Source organism: Stigmatopora argus, chromosome 11 (assembly GCF_051989625.1).
Source record: "Stigmatopora argus isolate UIUO_Sarg chromosome 11, RoL_Sarg_1.0, whole genome shotgun sequence".
In the NCBI taxonomy this organism is placed as follows: Eukaryota; Metazoa; Chordata; class Actinopteri; order Syngnathiformes; family Syngnathidae; genus Stigmatopora; species Stigmatopora argus.
In genome coordinates, this window is record NC_135397.1 from 10,906,462 (window position 1) to 10,924,063 (window position 17,602).

General features: G+C 37.5%; 1 protein-coding gene across 1 annotated transcript in view; it reads left to right on the plus strand.

Annotated features, from left to right (window-relative positions):
* LOC144084474 (protocadherin-15-like) overlaps positions 1 to 17,602 on the plus strand; it is a 154,605-nt gene that overhangs the window by 17,802 nt on the left and 119,201 nt on the right. The window contains exons 2-3 of the mRNA XM_077612938.1: positions 3,935 to 3,989; positions 11,063 to 11,159. The gene's annotated coding sequence lies outside the window, so the exon portion shown is untranslated. The remainder of the gene's footprint in view (positions 1 to 3,934; positions 3,990 to 11,062; positions 11,160 to 17,602) is intronic.

Genomic DNA, 17,602 nt, shown 5'->3' on the forward strand with positions numbered 1-17,602 from the left:
TCAAAACTTTTTTTGATAGTCAAATGGTTTTAAGCCGTTAATCCCTTTTTTCACATTTTGTTTTTTTCTACTTAAATAAAAAAAGCTTCCATTGTCCATTTGTTATCCTTTTTTCACATTTAAAATACTAAAAAATAGGTACAACTAAATTATCAATTTTCTGAATTTGTATGTTTAAACATCATAAAACTTAAAAATAATGTGACATGAACTAATCTTCAATTTCTGGGGTCGTTGATCTGTCATCGAGGACAACAGAAATGACATTTAAAAAAAATATTTTAGCGTGTGATTTTTATTTATTTTTTTCCTTTCACGGGCCACACAATACGACGTCATGAGCCAGACCTCAGCCTTGGTCTGCGTATTCGACACCATCGGCTTAGCGGAAAGGATAAGTGCGTACCTAGTTCATGTGGCCTCACATCAATTCAGAATAAGCTGCTGCCCACTGTGCCTTGACTACTTCCACATTTTACGTTCTCTTCGTCTCTCACTGGCTCGCTTCATTCCCTCTTGTTTCCTTTTGAATGCTAAACAATAAACTGACTCAATGAAGCTGGCGGGTAATCCATGCTACTGCAGCACTCCCGGAGTCTTGTCCTGGGCAAACGAGGTAGCAGGGGTAGGCCAGAGCGTCTTCGGCATCGGCCAGACAATAAAGCTTTATCCTCCGGAGACGTCTCTCTACTACATCAATTTCATCAGAAGGCTACAACACATTTCCCAGCACATCTGCTTTATTGTTTATCCTTCCAAGATTCTAATTGGTGATGGTTGCATGCAGGAGTGTGGTGCCATTGATGGACACCAACAGGACTGGATTGTAAGTATCGATTGAGTTAACACTTTCCACTAATCCAGTAAAGCAGGCAGTACAAAAGAATATCTGGTCGTAATTTGCAAAGAGCTGCATGGAAATAGATACCTAACTATATTCAACTATGAATAAATACGATTTACTTGTAGAATTTGGTGCAATTAGTAAAAAAAAAAGAAATTACAGAATACTGCATCTCTTTCCATGCAAATAGTCAGATGAATACTGTTACTGAAGAATGGAATGAAGATCGAGCCAAATTGGGTTTTGAGAAAATAATCTGTGACTCGAGAGTTAATTTGCGTTGAATGATTTCAGTCCTAATCCTCCTTTACATTTTCCTCCGAGCCATGTCTCTAGTTTTTCACAAGTCTCGTTCTCCTGTTTTTCTTGCAAGTAGTATATTTATGGGTATGTCTGTCGTCATCTAATTTATTGTACTTTTGGGAGCTAAATGTAATTTTCTCTCTTTAATGCAATTTTTCCACAATAGCTTTGTTGTTCATGTAAAAATTAAATTGTGCTGGATTTGAAACAAAAACACCTAACTGAATATTTCCACTCCTCTAGGCCTATTCCCATGGAAATGATTATTATTTCATGTTTGGCTTGACGGTAGCTTTCTACTCTATGCATCCACTTACTTTAATGGAAGAAAACATTTCCATTCATGCATTTCCAGACAACTTGACATTTTCTTATTTTCATGAAAAACAACATTTCTGCATTTAAAGCTATACTGTCAACTAATAATAATACATTTGCTGATATTTAGATTACAATGCTGCCAGGTGGTTGAAAAAGCCATCTTTTCTTTTGTGATTACCTTGCGTTTTCTGCTAATTACTATTTTGTTTGATTACACCGACAATATTAAGGCACACGTGACTGGATTGAATCTCGGCAATATTACGTGTTGTGAAATGAAGTGGGTTATAATTGCAATGCCTGCAGAGGAGGGATTCTTGAGTTAGGTTCTGACCACGGATAATGGATAATCGGCAAGGTCATCAGAGTGCCCTAAATGTGATGTGATGGATATCGTTTGAATAACAACTGCTTAGAGCCAAAGTCAGACTGATTTGATCAACCGGGGAACAAAGTTATAATTTTCCGATAGAGGTAGAGAATTGGGGAAAAGAAACCATTAGGCTTGTGGTCAACACCATGATAGTGACATACTAATATTCCAAATGTGTTCATTGGCATTATTTAGTTTACTTAGTGAATCAAAAGCGCACACACACAATTCCATTGTCAGCCTGTACCCAAAACGGTTATCTTCACTAGCATCCAAGCCCTGAAATCTTCAAATGTCCTGAAAATGTTAAGCCTCGGAAGACTGCTCTTGATGGGAGTGTTCGTCATGTAAATCTACCAGAGATCTGCAATGGCACTGAAAGATGAACATTCTCTCCGCTGTCCTTTTTTACTGAGGAAGACCATGACGAAGCATTGCAATTATAATGAGAGTGTGCATTCAGTTTGTTGGTGGCTAATCGTTGCCTTCACACAAGTCTCCTGGTGCACATTTGGGTCTGTTTTTCTTTGGCTATGAATAGTGTCCAGGCATCACAAGGCTTTTTGACTGCAGCCTTAATTTGTGGGAGGGCAGGCTACCAAATCCTGAAGGTAAATCCTCTGGCCCCAATGGAATGTTTACGGATGAAACTCACAATCATTTGATAAATGGCGAAAAATGGTGAAATAAACGGGTCTACATTAAAGAGTGTTAAGAAAATTTCATCTTGTGTTGCATAAGAAAATCGCTTGAGACGGAACACGCTAACGATTGGAGTGCTCCTTAACAAGGGCAGACTGAAAGCTTTTCGCTGAAAACAAATCAATGCACTTTTCTCACTTGTGTGCGCTTTCATCCATCCCGAAAACCTAAAGAGACAGGTACATGTTGTGTTTATACAGTACAGAGAAGTAAACAGCCTAGAACAGTATTTTAGACAGCTGTTTTTCAACTCTGCAGAAAGTGTCTTGGAAAACCCACTCTAAACATGCTGTGCAATACATGCTGTGCAATATATGCATGTGCAATAAGTACTTAGGCTTGAAATTACTTGCTGCCATTGCTACAGACAATGAATCCATTTGAACTGGGAGACCTCTACTGCTTGATGAACCCACTTCAAATTGTATCACACAAATCTTTGACCAAACTAGCCATTGAACGTTTGGCAAAACTGCACTGCTTGTCTCTTTATTGATCAGAGTTGTAAAGTCGCGGACGACATGATTATGACTTGACATTGGTTGGTTTATGATAAAGAAAAATGGCTTTGTTGTTGCCTGTTGAGGTGTTTTTACTTTCTTCTTTATAATTTTTAAAGGGATTCATTTATCACAAATATTGATGTTTTCCATTGTTGGGACGTGTGTAAGCAATTTGTACTTCTGTCACTCTGGCTCTCTCACACTCAAAACAGCAAGAGCAATCGAGGGAAGTGTTAGCGCTCAGTGCGTGGCGAACAGCTCCCGTGAGCTGCGAACAATTGAGCCACAGATGGAAATAGATGTTTAGCCCAGATCCAAATACGTCAGTTTCGTTCAGCCATGTTGGCGATACCTCACAAAGTCACCCCTGACGACTTATGCATAAACAAATGCGCTCAAATCAAAATGGTAACGGCCACTTTTACATGCAGCCTTCAAATTCAGACTTTTGGCAGTAACCTGGTTATGCAAGGATATTCATTCATTCATTTTCCGTCTCATCTCATTTTCTGAACTGCTTTATCCTCACTAGAGTCACGGGGGATGCTGGAGCCTATCCCAGCTGACCAATCACAGGACATGAGGAGACACAAAAAACCATTTAAACTTTTATTTTAGTGAGAAACAAAATCAATGCATATGATCAACTTCTTTTGGACACGTAGAATAATGTAGCGTGATGGATTTGGCCCTCGGGCCACCAGTTTGACACATTGCTCTATTGTCTTATTGTGTGGAGTCACTGTCTGCCATTAATGGTGCTTGATGTCCAATCTATTTTGACTGGGTACGACAAATGAACATTGAAGTAAAAAGGATAATAGACGTCTATTATACTGAAACAATCATTCCCTGCTTTCAATATTTATATACTTTTTCTTTTTCCAGGTGTGTATTGAAATCCATGTCCACCATGTCGCAGCATCCACCAAATTCTAAACAGGTTGGTGCTTTTCTCAACTTTTATGAGTGAATCTATTTCCAGTAGTGTCCTTGATTTTTTTCCCCCTCCTTGTTGGGTATCAAAGAGAGGAAGTGACTCAGACAAGGTGGAGATTTTATTTTTTTAAGCATTGCTTGCCAATGATTTATTCATGTAACTGAGATGATTCATCCTGACATTTGCTGACGCTCTCGGTCTTGAGCGAATCTCTTGGCATCATAAAACTGCTTGTCCAGGGTCTGCTTGGTAAATATTTAAGTGGTGGGGGGGATTCAATACATCATTCTTGACCGCTGCCTCCGTGGTCGTTGACCTGCTCTGCTTGAAGAGTTTGACTTTTGTATCTCACGCTTGCTTTCTCTGTCCGCAAACATCTTTTGTAGTTCCCTGTGCCCCCAAAAATCCATCTGGAAAAGGGGATGTCTTTGGCCACACGTCATAACAAAGTGCTAACGATCGCACTGCAGACACAGGGTACAACAAAGAAGCAATAATAACTGATTTGTTGTTGCACTTTTTGGCTCCTGGTACTTATTCCTGTATTGTACTAGCATTTAATGTGCCAATACAAGGTTTCTTGTAAGGTAATTCTATCATTGATTGGTCAACCACTGGTTACATGGAAACAGTTATTAAACGCCACATTGGAATACAAATAATTCATATTAACAACCTCTTTGGAATATTCTGACCTGATCAAGCGCATTCTGATCAAAATTTTATTCCAAACAAGAGGGGTGGTTTAGCAATGGACAATCCGATTAGCGGTCATGAAAACACTATTTTTCCTCAGAGTCTTTACCGTGCAAGTTTGTGACAACAGTACACGTGGAAGAAAGGGCGAGTCTAAGACTAAACTGTCCTGTATCTGAGTCAAACACATTAATTTTAAAAGATCTTAAATTTTTGGAAAGACGTGCCTGTCGAAAAACAGCAATAACACAAAATAAGGCTAACATTTAAAGTAGAAATGGGTGGTATAATGCTTTTTTTGGAGAAGGTATATTTGGTCAATCTTTGCATGCTCCCCTACTACAAGTGAATTGGAAGCCTACTAGTGACAAGCACATTTCAATTCCCAGCAGGGCCATTTGATTGGATGGCAGTCACTATTTTTGCGATTTCATCAGTGACTCCCTACTCTATTCTTCTCATTCTGTTGTACATGCTTTTAATACAGAACGTCTAATTGCTGAAATCACAGTCGTGGCTGTTTGAGCACTTTGAGTTCATTACCTCTAATCACAGTAAGAGTCGCAGGGCTTTGTTTCCACACGTAAGGCTTGATGAGCATCGCTGACTTCAACCCATTCATCTCTTGATTAGGCACTTCTCACCTTGCCAGGGGATTTATACCAGAATATATCAACGTATATTCCAGATCGGAATCTTTACTGGTACAGTCTTGAGTAATCTTCCTTGGTGCTACAGGGTAACGTTTTTAACTCTTTTAATAACAGCGCATATGATAGACATCCAAGCATGAGGCCTTCCATCTGTTCCTGAGCAGTTTGTCACAAGTATATATCCAATCTATTTGAACTGGGAGGTTTGTCAGTGAAAGAACAGGTGTTTATTTGCTGCCAGGGCCTCCCGTTCAAATGGATTGGACATCTGTTGCCAACAATGGCCAAGGAGTTTACTCGTTTGGTGACCCTGAAAAATGATACAAATCATCGTTTTGAGAGTTTGACCATAAAATCTTTCATCTTTTGAATTTTTATTCTTCAGATTTTTTTCATAAGAAAAAAATGCTTAAATAAAAGTAATTATTACCAAACAAATGAATTAAAAAAACAAGACCAAATTCTACTTTTTTCCACTTTCTAATCGAAGAAAAAAGTAAAACTTTACTTTTAATTTTGAAAATGTTTATTTATTTTTAAAATACATTTTAAAATTTCATTTAAAATTAAAAGCATATTTCTCTTTATTTTGGTAATGTACATTTGAATTTTTACAAATGAACAATTAAAAACACCCATAAACCAGAAATAGTATCATTATTTGTTTTAGTTTTTATGATTTATTTCAATTAAAAACAGTTAATATTACTTTTTTGGTGGATTTGGGGGTTCTGAGTATAAGATTTTGCTCATTTTAATTATGTTTTACTGCAGCATAAATCTAAAACTAGGTTCAGATAAATTCAGCTCGAACTCAATGTATTTTAATGAAAGACATTTTGTCAAAATCATACAATTTTAATCACCATTTTCATCATCTCTATTATGATCGAGAAGTCATACCTCATGTGATGGAGCATGTGCAGGGCACAGTCGGATTAGAAACATCTGAGCACAAATCTGCCGTGTGCTATTTTTTGGGGGAAAGGAGGATAATCCCATCTTTTATTGCAGGGAAATATTTCAAATGAAGGTTGAAGTTGGTGAGTGAGTGAAAAATCCAGGTGTAGCATGTATTCAGTGACATCTCTTGCTGTCAATGGCAGCAGATAGAGAGAACAAATGTTCAACCTGGGTATTAAAAAAAATAGGCTTCTTTTGAGTGTGAAAGTGTCAACAAAATCGATAAATACATTATTTAACCATGCCTACTTCAACCTTAGAAAGTATGAGTTTCTCGTCTAAATATTTTTGTCTTCATAAACTGTTAATGCTCGCAAGAGTTTAACATGAGAAAAGGGCAACTAACTACTCAACAACAAAATGTACATCTATAAATTTAATCTCACCTACTTTGACCTCTAAAAGTATTATAATGATCGTCCAGATATTTAAAATTTATGCATAAAACATTTTCTTGTGAAGTGTTATTTTGACCTGAAAATGGAAAGATCATGTAGATGTCAAACTCATGTGTCCCCCCCCCTTTTTTGTAAAGTCCTTCCACCCCTATTCTAATCACTTTTTTTCACCTGATAGTATCTCCCTTTGTCCTTTATCCCCTTATCAGTCATGGCATACAATGCATTTCCACCCCAAATAGATAAGACAAGTAGTGGACATTCTAGAATTAAGACTGATAAGGTGGGCGAAAAAAGGGACCTGAGCTAAATGTGCTACAGTGTGCTAACATACAGTTATGGTCCAAAGTTTACATACAGTTGTGAAGAACATAATGTCATGGCTCTCTTGAGTTTCCAGTTATTTCTACAACTCTGATTTTTCTCTGATAGAGTGATTGGAACAGATACTTCTTTGTCACAAAAAAATCATGAAGTTTGGTTCTTTTATGACTTCATTATGGGTTAACAGAAAAAGTGATCAAATCTGCTGGGTCAAAAATATACATACAGCAACACGAATTAGCAATTTTGGTGACTTAGAAAGTTGTGTCAGTGAAATGAGCTTCATAGCATGGCCTCTTAACTTCTTGTGAGTGATTATGAGTGACTACAGCTGGTGACTTCACTGAGGCCATTTAAATAGGGCTCATTGGATGCAAACGCCCACAAACGCTACAATGGGAAAGTCAAAGGAGCTCAGCATGGATCTGAAAAAGCGAATCCTTGACTTGAACAAGTCAGGAAAGTCACTTGGAGTCATTTCAAAGCAGCTGCAGGTCCCAAGAGCAACAGTGCAAACAATTGTTTGTAAGTATAAAGTGCATGAAACTGTTTTGCCACTGCCACGATCAGGAAGAAAACGCAAGCTATCACCTGCTGCTGAGAGAAAATTGGTCAGGAGGGTGAAGATTCAACCGAGAATCACCAAAAAGCAGATCTGCTAAGAATTAGAAGCTGCTGGAACACAGGTGTCAGTGTCCACAGTCAAGCGTGTTTTGTATCTCCATGGACTGTGAGGCTGCCGTGCAAGAAGGAAGCCCTTGCTCCAAAAGCGGCACCTTAAAGCTCAACTGAAGTTTGCTGCTGATCACATGGACAAAGATAAGACCTTCTGGAGGAAAGTTCTGTGGTCAGACGAAACAAAAATCGAGCTGCTTGGCCACCATGCCCAGCAATATGTTTGGAGGAGAAAAGGTGAGGCCTTTAACCCGAAGTTGACTACTGTCAAGCATGGTGGTGGTAGTATTATGCTGTGGGGCTGTTTTCCTGCCAATGGAACTGGTGCTTTACGGAGAGTAAATGGGATAATGAAGGAGGAGGATTTACCTTCAAATTCTTCAAGATAACCTAAAGTCATCAGCCCGAAGATTGGGTCTTGGGCGCAGTTGGGTGTTCCAACAGGACAATGAATGAACACACATCAAAAGTGGTAATGGAATGGGTAAATCAGGCTAGAATTAAGGTTTTCGAATGGCCTTCCCAAAGTCCTGACTTAAACCCCATTGAGAACTTGTGGACAATGCTGAAGAAACAAGTCCATGTCAGAAAGCCATCAAATTTAACTGAACTGCACCAATTCTGTCAAGAGGAGTGGTCAAAGATTCAAGCAGAAGCTTGTGGATGGCTACCAAAAGCGCCTAAATGAAATGAAAATGGCCAAGGGACATGCTACCAAATATTAGCGCTGCTGTATGTATATTTTTGACCCAGCATATTTGATCACTTTTTTCTGTTCACCCATAATAAAGTCATAAAAGAACCAAACTTCATGAATGTTTTTTTGTGACAAAGAAGTATCTGTTCCAATCACTCTATCAGAGAAAAATCAGAGTTGTAGAAATAACTGGAAACTCAAGAGAGCAATGACATTATGTTATTCACAAATGTATGTAAACGTTTGACCACAACTGTATCTATGCACGAAAAAGTATTATTATTATTTTTCTTTAAAGCATTTATCTTGCAAATGTGCTATCTATTGAGCGATGCATGCGCAACGCTCTGAGATCGATCAGCAACTACTTTTTCATTTGACTTATTTCCTCTAAAAATGTATTCACCGTCGTCCCTTGGTAATATTTTTTTTTCCTTTCTACGACCTCCTCTTTCTTTTTTTCCAACTTTTTTTTTGTCTTTTAACTGACTCACTCGGTGGCCGTGACCTCTAACTAGCACACAAGCTGTCGGAGTAAAAAAAAACCCCAAAAACATAGAAGAATAACTGAATAAATGTTTTTTGACACCCATCTGACTCAGAAGCCCTTTTGGCATTTTCATTTGCACAAAAGCCAAATTGAATCTGTATCCCATGTCAAAATGTCGCTGAACGGGCAACTCGCGCCACACAAAGCAGAAACCCCAGCACCTATTGCGTAGGTGCAGAAGCTAGGGTTCATACTCCGCATTACATGGGCAACCAGTCAACAAGCAATTGCACTTCCATCAAATAAATAGTTGGATGGTTTGAGCTGTAATTAATTTGACATAATAGCTCAAATCTCAAGCTTGGGCGTCTGCAGGTTGATTAAGTGTCAGGGGGGGAAATAGGCTACTCGAGCTTGGGTGGGCGGCTGCCCACGTTATGTATGGTTGTTGTTGGCTTCTGAACTAATGGAGGAAAATAATGCGTTAAGGGAAGTAAATGTAGAGCTGCTGATTCCTAAGGACATCATTGACTCCTCGGCCGACCCTTTTTGACATTTAATATGAGACAATATATAGAAGAGATTTATTTATTTATTTATTTTCGTGAAAACGTATGTGGCTGGAGAAAGGATACATTTTCAGTGAAAATTTCAATCTCCAAAACCTATTAATAAAGTTTTGTAGTTAGAATTGGCTGGTCATTGACGATGTGGGAGGACTGGGGGAAACCCCCATTGCTATCCATAGCACTAAAATCCCAGCCACAATAATATTAGTAAAAATTTTAGATTCATTTGCACTACTTAAATATTAAGCATAGGAAAATACAACTATTTTAGATCAATCATAAATTGAAGATTGAAAATTATATCATTCATTTTTTCCCGTACCGCTTATCCTCACAAGAGTCAAGGGACAGGGGTGCTGGAGCATATCCCAGCCAACTATGGGGAGCACGTGGAGTATATGCTGAATTGGTGGCCACTCAATAACAAAATTATACCAATATTAGGTAAAAAGATAAAATACAAAAATAAGATAAATAAAATATTAACATTTAGATTCCTATGAACTTAATCATCACTATAATTATTAATCTATGAACAATAAAAAATGTGAGGAATACAGCATATTATAAAAAGCATGGATTTTTAAATGTTTATTAGGGTAAATATTTGAGTGAAATACATTTGCAAAATAATAGATTAGCCTTGTAATATGCCTGAATGTACATTTACCAAGCATGAAGCAGTGAAGGAATACAAAAGTACATAAAAACAATATTCATACGAAAATGTGAGTTAATATTAAAAATATGTTAAATTCACCCATATTTAAATATATAAATAAACAATGAGGAATTTATTAATAAATTTAAAACTAATGTATTAACACATTCCTCATTTATATTTATTTAAGACCATTTAGTTTTCATTTTATATTTCATAGTTTTCATTTTTTTTCCCTTTTGCTAAATTAGGCTGTGGAAAGTAAATGCAGTTTGGTTTGTGTTTTGCTCCCCAGGCTTCCGGCCGAATCTCAAGAGTGCCCGAGTTGTTTTATCGAGCGTGGCCGCCGCTACTGTTTTTCTCTGCATGCATTCAGTTTACCTGCTAATCAGAAACAATCAATGGGAAACTTTTTGTTATTGCTTAAGGATTGTTGCAAAGTCATTCGCATTCCGAGCCATGTATACGGATATTCTTCACTATGACAATCATGTGGCATCCAATTTCCCGCCTTCCAGTCATCCTGTTGTGAAATTGGATGAGTTCATCAGTACTAGACGTTCAATCCATTTGAACTGGGAGGATTGGAACGGAATTAATAACCATTTAGTCAATATATCAACCTTTTGAAAGTTGTCTAGTTAGATATGTTGATACCATGATGAAAATATTCATTTTGATGTTTTCTATGTTGAACTAAGTTGAGTTTTTGTTCATCAGACGTCAGTGGAAAAAGACTTGGCCTGGATTTAGAAAAGTATAAAAAAAATTATGAAATAAGTAATGATAAAAAGGAAATTGAACAGTATTTTTCGTTGCATATTTGTCAGCCTGAAATTGCATATGTGGCAGATATGCATCGGAGTGGGAGGGGCTAGCGCGCCTGAGCCAGGCTCACCTTTAGTGACCGCTCTAATAAGATTACCTGATTTACACGTCATGACCCACAGAGAGGAAGACACACAAAGCCATTGTGACCGGCCAAGGAAGTCTTGTGTGGAATGTTTTCTCTCAAGAAACCGGGATAGCCGCTAAAGCCAAAGCATGGTAGGACACGTTGCTTCTTTATTCTTATTCCACAGATGTCCAATTCATTTGAACTGAGACAACTGCCTGTGAATGATCATCTTTCCACACGATTTAGTCAAAATTGATTGCCAGCCTGCCAGTCAAAATGTCTCTTTTGAGACTCTTAATATTAAACATAACATAATTCAATTCAAACAATTATTCACTTTCATTAAGAACTCAAATCACCAGTCTTTTTTCAATCAATAGAAAATAATATGGAGAATATTGACCAATTTTTTTTGTTGACTTAGATATATTTATAAATAAATATTTTTCAATGAAATCATTTTCAAATTAAATTTAATTAACATTTAACAAAGGCAATATATAGTTTAGATCAGTAAAATAATTTAAAAAACATAATTATTAAGGAAAAATGTTTAATGTTTTAAATGTTTTAAACAAAAAAGAAACGTGTAATAGGTAATACTTTTTAATTTCATTTCTAAACGCAGGCCAATGATTTGTAATGAATCAAAATGTCTTATTCGCAAATATTGGCTTTTGTTGTGAGAAAACAAGCATATATTTATTAGATACATACATTTCATTCATTCGTTCATCTTCCATACCGCCCATCCTCGAAAGGGTTGCGGGCGTAGCTGGAGCCTAACCCAATTGTCTTCAGGTAAAAGGCAGACCACACCCTAGATTGGTCGCCAGTCAGTTGTAGGGCGCACAGAGACACAGACAACCCCTCACACTGCCACTGAGTGGGAATCCAACCCAGACTGCCCGCACCAAAGTCAGACAGACGAACTACTGTACCATCAAATCGCCCTTACGTACATAAATGATTTTCCTAATCCGTATTTTCTTAACACCTACTTCTGTCTTTCAATGCACATTTCTAAGTTAAAATGTTAAACGCAGATGACTAAAACAGTGAATTAATAAAATTTATAGTTGTGCAGAATAGTCGCAAAAATAGTTGTTGATTAAATGACTATAAAATAAATGGTTTGTGGCAACCTTAATACAAGTGCATCAGTATTAATGACAGATTATCGAAGGATTTTAATCCCATTGACGGCACTTTACTCTTAGTTGGACTACATTTTCCTGGCCGGCGTTTTATTTTTCAAGGCTTTCAGGTCAATCCGTCTCCAGAGAGCGAGCAGCTGCATTCCTTTATTAGTTTACTCACTTATATGCCTCATATGCATATCAATAAAAACTCAGTTTTATCATTTCAGCCTGTGCTCCCGGAGATAGACGAGACAGTCTCCTCCAGAACTTGATTACCTCAGTTGCTTTCAGAGGCGCGCATAGTTCATTACAAGGCACGTAATGAGATTGCACACTTTTTAAAAATAAAAAAAGGTCAAATGGCGGTGAAAGGCTTCACTGAAATCGGTTTCCATACGTGAACTAAACCTAAGTGTCGCATTTGTTGTGAACCGCACAGCTGCAGGCGGAAGCTATGAAAGGGAATTTAAAACTAAGAGCAGAAATGTGCAATTTGTGGAAATCTGCCATTGCTGGTGAGCGCTGTCAATGGCCACCAATGAGTTAACAGAGTATAAATGAATTCATTCATTTCTTTTAAACTATTGCGATAGTTTTCTTCATTAGGTCAACATAAATTGTCGGTTCAGGCAAGTCCATTTTTTGAAAGGACGTCTATTCTTCAAAAGGCAGCCAATGAGTTAATTTTTCTATTTGGTATTTCCTGTTGGTTGTCACTCGGTAGCACACTCGGGGTTGGCTTCTAATTAGCCCGTGCATCCCACAGGAGCACTTGACAGTTGATTTTGTGTAGCAGGTAATCATTTCTTACTCAGCAAATGTTCATGCTGTGTTTGGCAATTAAATGTTTGTTTGAACGCACAATTATCCTAACCATTATGTTCAAACCCCACTACTTTAAAATTAGCTGTGGGTGGCCGTAGGCTTCAAACTTTGTGTATTGTTCTCTTTTTTTAAAGTCGGTTTTTATTTTAACTGATAGTTTGAATGAATCTGTACTGAAAACTAAAGAAACAATAGGCCAGTTGACAGGCGTCAAACTCAAGGCCATGGGAGCAGTTGTATCCCCAAGAATAAAATAAATCATGAGCTTTCTTTCAAATGAGATTTTACTGAAAAATTTCCAGTCCTCCATGAAAGATTGACAACTACAGAGGACATTTAGTTTTTAACGGAAGAACATAGAGACTTTGTGTTACTTTTAAAAAATTTAAGAACAAATAAAAAAAACATTCCCAGGTCTCCGTTTTTTTTAGTTAAAACATATAAATAAAAGTAAAACATCGAGATTGGACGCTATTTAAAAAAGATATAAGGTCACGACCATTTTTTTTCCAGATCAACCTTCCCTAATCTGAAGTTAGTTTGTCAAAGTCGATTGGTCGCTCAGGGCGTCTTCATTTTAAGTGTGAATTAAAGAGGTACTCGGGTAACCTTAGTGGGCTGAGGGGTTCCATTAGAGCTGTAAGCAGTAATGGAGTGTCTTGTTTATACCGGAAGATGGAATGAGAGGAACGTGTGGTAAATAGTGGGCGAAGATAAAACTAATCATGTCATTCGCTGCTTGTGCTTGTGGGAGAACTGTCCCGTGCATGTTCAATTATTTACAATATTGAAATGCAAGCAGCTCTGCAGTCTTCTTTGCATAAACCAACAAGGAGATCTTCTACCTGCCCTCAGAATAAAGCAAAAACTGTTGAATTTATCATTAAAAATTATGGGTCTATTTTATAAAGTACAATATTGTTTAACCTTTAAAAAACAACAACAAACAAACAAACAAAAAACAAAACAAAAACTTAGCCCTGTAAAGACATGTTTTGGAGAGGTTGGCCACAATAAATACTTTATTTTTATTATGAATTATCATTGTATTTTTATTTCAAAGATTATATATATATATCTGTAAGTGATCCAAGTGTAATTATAAATGAATACAACATTATTAAAATCCTATTTTTAAAATTATAAATTCAAATGAAATGCTCAAAATTTACAAAATGATATTTACTCCTTTTTATGACCCCACATAAAATGAAAAATTCATTCAACCCTAACCCATTTAACTCAATGCTTGCCAATGACAACGACAGACCTCCAATTAATTTATACTGTGAGGACTGGCCCATGATTGCTAATGTATAAGTGACATTGAGTCCAACGTAGATGGTTGGAATGAACAAACTCAAGATTGTGCCTGTCAGATGGACAGCTCAGTGTCTCATATCAGACATTGTACGTCTGCGCCTAATGGAATTAAATGTGCAAATAGGATCCATTAGCAGCAGCTGGGAGGGTGCACGGTCAACTACGGTTTTTCAGGTGGCAGAGGAATACTGTCGATTCAGTTCAATGACACCTTTTAATACAGTCACTGGTTCTTATGAGGGCTCAGAGCCACAATTTTGTCAGCCTATCCCTTGCTGTGCTTTTCTCACTCACTCAATTAATGCAAGTATTGAGTGTCATTGTGTGGCTAAGGGCGAAAAAGTTGGGCATAACAAGAAATCAGCATAATGTGTTGGAGCAAAAAACAAACAAAAACATGATTAATATGTTTGGATCAGATTGGATCAGACCAATGTGGGAATCAGTCAATTTTCAAATGTTGGCCCTTTCAAGCACCTTTTGATTTTTCAAAGATTTCTAGACCCTGTAATGGTTTCCAATTTGGGTTTGAACAAGAGGCAAGTTACCAAATTTGGGATTCAAACCCAAAGACGAGGTAAATTCATTTGAATAGCAAATTCAATGTGCTTTACATCACATTCAATCCACAAGAATAAAAAAACATGTTAGCCTTTCAATATGTAAAATGAATTGTTATGTTAGGTTTTCAAAACTTTGAACTCGGGCTTTATAACGAGGTGAGTGCTTAAAATGGATTTCAAACCAATGATAACATTACTACATTTACGAGTATTCATGCAAGGTTACTGTGGCTTTTCAAATTAGGTTTCATAAATGAGAGGACATTTTCCAATTAGACGTCCACATTCAATTTTCTAACCAGATTTAGACTTTCAGATTAGTCTTTTATCATTTTCATTGTTCCAAGCAAGGCCCAGACAGTCAAATCACGAGTTTAACCAAATCAACATCATGACAAAAGTATTAAAAAAAGAATACCCCTACAATCCTCCCTCACTTTTGTGCTTAAATAAATCTTAGGGATTTCCTTTGTTGAGGGACCTCATGACAATCACATCCAAGCTTTTTCTTAACGCTAAAGCATTCTTCTCTTCAAAACCTCAATGCACTTTTTGTTCGCTGTCAGATGGCGTGACTCACTGATGGTGGGGATCGGTCGCGGGGACACCGGAGCTTAGCCGGGCTTTTAGACTTTGAGGCTCAGGCCCAGCTGAAAGGTTTAGCGGACCACCCGTCGCCAGGAAAATACTTTGTATTTTCTCAAATCAAAGGAGCAGCCTAATGAGATGTGAGGGGTTTTCTTTCCGCCTTCGATTGAACGGCTGTCCCGTCCAAATAAGGCATTAGTTAATGCCTTTTCGACATGGCCTCCTGCTTCGGGGAAATGGCATTTTCTTGAAACCCTCCCAAATCACGGCACATAACTCATCTCTCATGGGAATTCTTTTCAAAAACATGCGACGAGAAGATGTCAACAGGTTTAGATCGTAGGAAAGAAAACAAGACTCTTTCTGATTTATTTCTTTTTGGTGACGCATGGTTTTTGCTCGACAAAAAAGTGATTGGATTCCGCTGGAGAATATGGATATTGTCACAGATTATTTGAAGAGTCAGCATTGGGACAGGGGTGTGTAAACTTTATATGTATCCAAAGAATCGTTATTTTTTTCTGAGACTGACTTTTACACATAGCAAGCCTTTACTTTACAGCTGAATAAAAAAAAATCATATGGTTGAATTTCCCGCACTACGTCGTAACACAAAGTGGCATCTCTCCTTATCTTGAAGCGGTGTCTGCAAACGGCACAGCACTCGTTTCATGTTTCCTTCTCCCCTGTAGTTCTACTTCCCACGTTAAAAAAAAATCTATTTTTGTTCAGACACATTACGTAAACAGGTGTAAAGGATTCTATGCTTTTACAGAGGAACACTGTGAATTGAGGACCTCTGCAGGGATATTTTCAACTGATTTCTGGCAGCTATGTAAATAGTGGGATGTTGTATTAATTCATGAACACAAAATGTTCATATTTGGTGTAGGGGTTCACTTGCCTGACTTCGGTACAGGCAGGCGCGGGCTCAATTCCCGCTGGTGGCGTTATTATTGTGAGTGCGAATGGTCATCTGTCTTTCTGTGTTTCGGAATATACCAATAATATAATAAAAAGCAGCAGCCCAATAGAGCAGTGGTTCTTACGTCCGAGTCAGAGTTCTGAAATTGAGGGTTCAATCTCCGGTTTGTTCTCTTTGTGCCTACATGGGTTTTCTCCAGTTACGTACTCTGGTTTCCTCCCATTCCAAAAACATGGTAGGCTCATTGAAAGTTCCAAAATTTTCCTTGAGTGTGAATGCTGTGTGATTGGCTGGCAACCAGCTCAGGGTGTCGTCCGTCTAATGTCCACAGTTGCCTGGGATAGGGTCCAGCAGCCCTGCAACCCTTGTGAGGATGAGAAGTAGGGAAAAATAGGCATAGAAAAAGATGACTGATCATTTTTGTGAACAGAGAGCACTGTGTACTCTCTTACTGGCAATGAATTCCTCTCACGGACTCAATGGGGGAAAATGCATTAAAAAAAAAAAAAATTTCAAAAGATGTAAAAGTAGGCTGTCACATTTTTTTTTACAAAATTACCACATGGTGTATTACAGTTTTATCATGGAGCCTGGGCGAGAGACATAAAATGGGAGCTGTTGGAAGGTGATTACACAAGGCTGAACAAACAAATGTGCTGGGTGACACAATTAATGAAGTTTAATATTTACACTGATCAATCACTGTGCCGTGCTTGTGAAATAATGCAGCAGAAAAAGAGCAGGTGTCATCATTTGTATTAAAAACCTCACAAATATCAGAAAAAAAGTCATTTTAAGCTTTTGTTATTGGCAGTGTCATTATGAGTTACATCGTTAAACTTATTAACTTATAGGTCATGTTTTTGCTAACATCTTAACATCAGAAATAGAAAAAAGTCACTCACCATTTTATTCATTGGATGCTGCTGCTGATAATAGACGTCCAACCCATTTTGAATGGGAGAGGACTGCAAGGATTGGATGCCTGTCAATGAGTTCCTTTTTACTAAAATATAGCTTTCCAAATTAACATTGGGCTTCAAAAGAGAATTTCAAAATAACATTTATTATAAAATGGTTATTCTAACAAGCAACTATATGGACTTGTAATGTTTTCTTCAAGTTCATAGAATTGGTCATTCTTTTGCCTAACACATATGGTGCTGGTGTACCACTTGAGACTAACCTGAGTGAAAATGTGTGTGATAATCACGCTCATGTTCACA